Genomic DNA, 8,396 nt, shown 5'->3' on the forward strand with positions numbered 1-8,396 from the left:
AGAGAGAGAGAGAGAGAGAGAGAGAGAGAGAGAGAGAGAGATAGATAGATAGGCACATAATAATTAGTTGACATCAAAAGGAATTTTATTAAAATTTAAAGAGTAGAGTTTTTCTTTTACATAATAGTTCTCAAAGTATCGTTTGGAGAGTTCTGTGTTTGTGTCCCACAGACTACCTTCCACATTTTTTATTCAAACAATTTTTCATTATTTACTAGCCGTTCTTTATAGCTGTATGTGAAGTAATGGAGAACTATTATTCACGCACACACACATACACACACATGCATACACACAAACACACACACATAATCATACGCGTAAATATATATATACATTTGTGTGTATGTGTTTCTATGCATGTGTGTGTGTGTGTGTGTGTGTGTTTATATATTAAGTATACATGTTTTGATTGAGATATATTTTGTGTAAGCTTGGCCTTTGCAGAAGCATGTCTGAGTCAATGGGGCGCTTGTTCTTTGTGATTAACTAAATTTTTTAATGTCCGCATATATCTGTGCCTGTTATGTATATATGAGTGTGTTGATATAATTGTATGGAAGTCATAATGCAAATTAAATGCATGCTTCATTTCATTTTATAGTTGTAGGTGTATATACTTTCTATATGCACATATGATGGTTTGCGTATATTTGACCAGGAATTTCAAATGGAGAATTCCTCAAATATTTTACCGATAATGTGAATAATGGAAATCACGCTAACCTGTTCACTTTTGGAGAAATTAACCATTCCTGTGCAAATCTGTAGTTACCAATTTATATCTATCTATCTATCTATCTATCTATCTATCTATCTATATATCTATCTATCTATCTATGTTATTCATAGTTACGTATAACATTTGTCACAGCTCGCTGTGCGCCATAATTCATTACCGAATGGGTTCATCAGTTTTTTAAAGATGTCTGTACCTTTGGTTTGAGTTACATTTTTACGCATCGCCAACTGCCAGATTTGGAAAGTAGAAGCTTCATTGTTGCATTCATACAACTAACATGTATATTGTTTTCAGTTTAGATTTGTATTCCAAAATCCTACGACATAAACATCGCCAGTTTCCTTAAATGAATACTCTCAAGCAGAACACTACTGCTTGAGCATAACTACTGATATTATTGTAATAATATATATATGTATTGTTGACTTATATCAACCGAAATGAAATGCATAACATATATCTAGAATAATTGATAAGAAATATATTTAAGAAATGAAACTTTAGAAAGTGAATTTCACGCGTACATATCATGTATAGTAATAACCATTTCCCATTGGGAAATTATTACATGAACATCGGATATATTAATTTAGAATTTGTTTTATTAGATGCTATAATTGCGGAGTTGTAACACAATTAATCTCCATTAGTGACTGTGAGCAGAAACTATATCTAACACAATCCATTTTACTTTATCGCTACTAACAATGTTTTGCATTTCTGTTTTGACGGTGAAAATTTATAGAAATGCCCATATTAATGGTAATGAATACAAATATACCTTCACAAAAACATATCTACTCGCATGGAGTTTTACTTACATAAGCACGTACACAACCAATTTATTGTTACAAGATTTTACTGAGCGTATTGTTTACAGAATAGTCCCTTAAAAATATAGGGCACGGCTTCATTTTGCTTTTCAAATATATTTTTTTGATAAATTTGCTAATATTTATGTACGCTGAATATGAAATTTAATCTTAATTGACTAGCATTAAATCATAATACGTAGTGAGTCTAATACCAGATTGCAGATATTACTTGAAGTCTCTACATATAATGGTGAATTCTATCATCTGAGAGTAGCTTATCGACAAACTGGTATGAAGCCTATCGCCTGCACACTCTAGCCTGTATTGTAAAGTGTAAAGTAATTAGTGAGGCATCCATGTTATGGAGAGAATGATTTTCTCTACCATGCGATCCACCGCTGTTGTAAAGTGCACCGTAATTACTGAGGCTTCCATCCTATGGACAGAGTGATTTCGTCTAGCTATACATAAGTACAAACAACTTCTACATTTTCTCTTCTTTCATCACCCATTATGTGTCGTCTAAGGCTATGTACTAATATTCTACTCAGTCCATTCAAATAATTTGCTCCTTCATGTATCGTTCCTGCAACCATCGACTGACGAATATTTAAGAATACCATTACCTACCCTCTCCAGATCATCACGTGGTCATCACATTTTTTCCAAGATTGACGTTATCCCTTTAGTAAATATGTTTTATTTTTTGTTTCAAGGCTATAATGTGTGATTTGTGATATAATTGGCGAGTATTTTCAATAATGTCAGCAACTTTGATTCAGTAATTTTCCATAGAATTTACTATGAACGAATAATATTACCTACACCTAAAGCTTGTATATCAATTTCTATTTTTAACGTCAGATAAGCTATCACAACTAATGGGTTAGTTCGTTTACTTCTGTGAGAACGTGAGCACCTTCACAGACGGCATGAGTTTTGTTTTTTATTGTTTGCGAGGATGTTAAGGGGATAGACAACGGTACTTTAACATAATTTTACTAGATGTCAATTTACAATGAATCTTTCGCGCTGGTAAATTCAGTCAATGAAGTCGAAATAGTAAAAGCACTGCAACTGACTCAGTATACAGATCATGGTAAAAATAAGGACTGAACTTTTATATGCTATAGATAAAGAGAACAATTAAAAAAATATTTTTACTGCACAAGATAATTCTTGTAAAGATCAATGTGCGAATTCTATTTTTCTGACGGTACGAATGTAATGTTCCTATTGTTAATAGACTAAAGAACCAAATACATGCATCTTCGAAACATCATCATTTGTATCGTTGTATTGTCGGTTGATCAAGCTGTTTTTACTTTGAACGTCTCTTTCGGTCTGTAACACTGAAAGTTGAAGTTATTTTGCAATGGTCTTTTAGAAATTAATTGAGAGCCCTAATTAATTTTATACATTTAATTTTGTTTACTAAGTGTTTCATATGTTCTAAACTCGTAGCTATGTATAACGTCTACAAGATTTCCGTATTTCGCAATTACACAGATATTCTCTTAAGCTTAATTTCTGTGGATGGAGGAAAAATTTCCAATCTTGAATTCCCCTTAATAACACTTACGTTGTGATGGTGTGCTGCGTTTCTTTTACTAAACTGTCAGAATTTTCGATGGTTTTTGGAAAGGATTATTTTCGCCAGAATATTTCAGCCAACAGTTGATAAACTATATCATTATGCATTTAGAAGGCAAAACCATTACATTTACCTACACAACCAGTTTTAAGTATTTTCTTGTACCATAACGAAATAAAGTTGGCAGCAACTTCTAGCTTCTGGCTATGAGTTAGGCTAAAAAGACAGTATCGTCAAAACTTAGAATAAGAGTAACATATCTTCGACAGGGAATAATTATTCATCACTGACCAGTTGTTTTATTAATTTGTTTAACTTCTTAAATGTCTTTCTGCCTATCTACATTTGCATCTCTCTTTCTCTCTCTCTCTCTCTCTCTCTCTCTCTCTCTCTCCCTCTCTCTCTCTCTCTCTCTCTCTATATATATATATATATATATATATATATATACACCCACAACACATATCTATACATATATGTGTAGAAATATATTATATGTATGTGTGCATGCATTCATTCATATACATATAAATTGATTTGGTTGCGTCGTTTGGAATATAATACACATAGCTTTATGCATTTATATTTTAATGCAAAATTAAATGTGATGTAAGTATTGATATAATATATATGCAGGTATATTTTACAGTTAAATATCAAAAAATAATTTTTGTCTAGCATAGCAAGTTTATAAAAATATTATGCAAATATCAGATTTGTATTAATATTTAAGGTACATATTTATTTTTATATAAATAAGCAGATAAAAGAACGACAGTTTGCAAAGTTATGTTGAATTTATGAATATTTTTCTAGGTTTTGTTTATTTTCACTTTTAAGGATTTTTATATATAGTTTTTAGTGATTTTTGCTGTCCACTATTTCAAAAACGTTAGCGTGTATTTATATATTACATAAATAAACTATAGTCTATAATTATGCTCTCTCATGACACTCAATTTGCATTTTGTGAGGTACTGAACTACGTATGAAAATAAAGAAAAAATATCGAAATCTGATGGATTTATATATTTTTGAAGAATTATGTCAATGTGTGTTCCAAAACCTATCGACAATATATGTGATCTATACATATGCAATTCATGGAGAGAATAACATTAAGGAATTTCTTTTTAACAACTGTATGATCTGTAGATACGAACGAAAGAAAATGTGAAAACAAAAAAAACACTACTTGTTGGGTGTACTTTTAATTCACAATGATTTTTTTTTTTTTTTGGTATTTGAAATGAACATTTGGCCTCCAATCATTACGCAGATTGATTATCCATCATCCAATGCTATAACATATAATAAGAATTGCGTTGTGTAATAGCAGTTAACGTTACAAATCGGTTTCGATTAGTGTTATACTTTCAAATTGATATTACTTACAATTTGAAATTCTGAAGAAACGATATCAGGAGAGCAGATACACAGTGAAAATTTGGTTTAATAATGAGTATTCTCTTCAGAATATGCTTACATTCGAGACGTTTTTTTTATTGAAATCTTAAGTAATACAGCCTTAATTTTAGAATAATTCAGCTACTGACCCAGATCAGCTTTACGCATTTACAGTCTTAAAGAGAATAACAATTGAAGATATTTCATCCTGTTCCTAAGTCAGCGTTAATAGTTCTAACAGAAGTTTCAATACTTGAAATTAACTGCTGTTCTTACAAGACACAACTCAGGATTCCTAAAGTCATTGTCACGTGTACAATTGTCGATATTAGTGTAACCATAGGTAAATATCCGAAATAAAAAAATGTTGTTTTTTTTACAGTTCCTTTAGTTGAAACAGGCACCAGTGGTATCTTAATTCAAATACAAGTGGTCGATTATTCACATATGTACTACTTTAGAATAAAAACAAATGATCGTTTTAATATGCTGACTGGGTTTACTATGCTTCATTTGACTGCCATTAGCGGAGGCTATTTGTTTGCAAACATGTAGGTTAGAAGTCCTCTGTGACGGTAATGTCCTCCCATCCTACAATCGTTTAATATCAGTTCAGCTTTATACTGTTTGAGATTTATCATTTTCATAACCATGCCTCATCTGAATAAACTATAAAATTCTATCCGGGAAGCCAACAGAAATCAAAAAGAATAGACCTCAAGATATATTCCACAGCAGTAAGGTATTTAGGTTGGTTATAAAATAACATCTGATTTATTTACACCTGTGATTTTTTAAATATTATTTGTGTGCTTTCATATACATATTTATGCTTCTGGCCATCGCGCAATAAAATATGTTTTACAAAGTAATTGCACAAAGGTTACTAATCATACACTAAATGAATTATATGTGTTTTTTTTCAATTTGCTTTATTCATTGTGCTTTTTTTGTTTCGTTGTAACATTCTTCTTACTCTGCTAATTAGGCTATGCATGATTTATAGAAGACGAATAATGAGCGTTTCCAATTAAGTTTGAACATCTGAAACAAAAAAAACAAAAACTATTTCTCGAAAGAATAAACGTAGTGTTCCCGAATTTCTTGAGAATTTTCTGTAAAGAAACTTCTGGAAAATATATAAATATAAAAAACCAAAAGAAAGCAACAAGAAAACATGCAGTGACATGGAGTTAAAAGAACAAACTCTGATGTGATAGTAACAAAGTTTAAGTGAAGTATTTCTCTTTTAAGTCTTATGCATATGTCTGTCTGTGTGTAGTGTGTGCGCGTGTGTTTGTGCATGTGCGTGCCTGGGTGTGTGTATGTGCGTGTGTGTGTAAACTCTGATAAACATAGAGATAATAAAATAGTTTTCTAAGCATGACAAACATTCTACGATTGCACCAAAATATCCTTCGATTCTTTATGCATTTTACAATGTTTATTGTTACCAGCAAGTATTGAACGTTGCTGCTATCATGGAATATTAGAAAATTCGCGATATAAGTCGGTTTCAAAGAATGAGCACCAAGTAGAAAATATATTAATAATAACCTATACATATTACTAAAACGCTTATCATTTTCACAGATATGAGTGCATTTGAGTGTATATGTATGCTGAGTGTGCGTGTGAAGGCATATGTGTGTAAATATTCATATGCATGTATATATGTATACATTCATATATAATATATATGTATACACACATATATATACACAGGCATACAACCATATGCATTACTTTAAAAAAAACTCGATTCAATAACACTGTGTACAAACTCTATGCTTGGAATAACCATTTTTAAATACTATTGGAACTTACTCAAAATATACTGGAATCTTATATGTATACCATTCTGCCTAAATAATAGATCTCCAGATGCAATATCCCTGCATATCCCACGCCTATTTTCATTTCTTCACTTCACTCTCTATTTCATATCTTACCTAAAATAACTATTGCTTAACCATTTTTCTCACACCGTCTCTGTAAGACCTTCTATTTATAAATGTTCTAAAATCTTTCACAGCCTTGGATTTTTATCTTATTCTAAAAATGTATGTGTATATATATACATATAGTTCAAAACATAGGAATGAACACATGAGAAGTCAGAATACGAAATACGATTATAAAAAAATTGAGTGGGAGAGATTTTGCAATGTTGTTAGATAACAACAAATTTCTACTGTAACAAGAGAGAATTTCACTATGATAAGTCTCAACGTAGTTTCAACATATTTACTAGCTTCGTCACCTGCGTAAAAATGATAAAAGATTTAATATATTATACATGTTTTCAAATGAACACGTAAACAGTCTTTCTGTGTTTAAATTGTAATTTAATTGTAATTTAAACAATTTCAAAATATTTGAGGTTCAATAATTTGCATTAAGGAAAATTACTCTGTAAGTTAGTAAGAGAGAGCTATATTATTACACTTCATCAGAAAATGTTCCGCATATCAGATAACTGTTGGAAATATTCATGAATGCTTTGATCTGCTTATACTTTCCCAGCAAATTATTGTCGAAGTGATGTCATCTGAAGAAACAATTGCCTGCTTAGTAAATTTCATTGATTTGCCAAATGAAATAATGGATTGAAAAGTTTTCGGAAATTTCCTTTTGCCTAATTTGTAATTTTAGCTAATAATCCTAATGTGTTGCAGCGATAGTCGTTTTTAATGAGTTGAAATTTGTATCATTGCATGAAGAAAATTAGTTATAGCATATATTTGTAGTGCGTCGGTTGGGCAAGAGCAATGAATCCTTCTGTGTTTCATATTCATGAACCAACTCCAATCTCGTATAAAATATTTCTTCACATAATTTGAAATCCCTGTATGATTCCAATATGTAGTTTAACAGTTGTTATATTGCAGATTATCTGTTGGCGCACATTTAATTTATGTCGATACATGTTGATTTTGTTGTTAGCCTGTCACCAAATTACATACTCTCTTGTAATTTTATTCGTTTATTCATTAGTAGCGGCTTCCAATCAGACACCATTTAAATATTTTCATCGTTCATATCAAATCTAGTAATTATCACCGACTGGAACGTATTTTAACGTTTGACAAATCTTTCGAACATACACTCAAAGCACCTAAACTGTATAACCTGCAAACAAAACATACTGAAGCTCGTACAGATACAAACACATATACGACCTTTTTGTACTCAAATACAGACACAACCACATGTCCACACGCAACACGCAGTCAAAAGCATGTACTAATTAGCAATATTTGCTGTAAAGGAAACGTTTCAAATGTCACTTTCTAAAAATCAGAATTCGTTCCAAGCCGTTGCGTTGTTGCAAGAAAACTTTGGAATAGAATGTCTATGACTATGGGAGTCTTGTTTTTAAACATTATATTTTATATATAAGTTTGATGATAATTAATTGCGAATAATTTTGAGGTAGTTATACATCAAAGCAAATATGATTATTATTTCCTATAACACTACTAAATTTCGGCTTGCAAATTTAAGATATCAAAGAAGAAAAACAATAATATTAGATCTCTTTCAAATCATTTGGTCTTTGACAGATTTACTCGAGCCAAAGTAACATATCATACGGTCGGATAATATGAAATCAATATATTCTACCAATATTAATTTACACGAGAGCGGACGATGTTGCGGTTGCAGCATATGAAGCTATAAACTGTATGTTATGAATCTATCACATATATTTGAATGAAAACATAAAAGTACAGCATACTTAAGCAAATACAATTCCACACAAATTACGTAGATTGACGCCCAGACACTAGACGTACACGTGGATATGTATATATGTATATATATATATATATAT

Source organism: Octopus bimaculoides, chromosome 4, assembly GCF_001194135.2.
Source record: "Octopus bimaculoides isolate UCB-OBI-ISO-001 chromosome 4, ASM119413v2, whole genome shotgun sequence".
Taxonomy (NCBI): domain Eukaryota; kingdom Metazoa; phylum Mollusca; class Cephalopoda; order Octopoda; family Octopodidae; genus Octopus; species Octopus bimaculoides.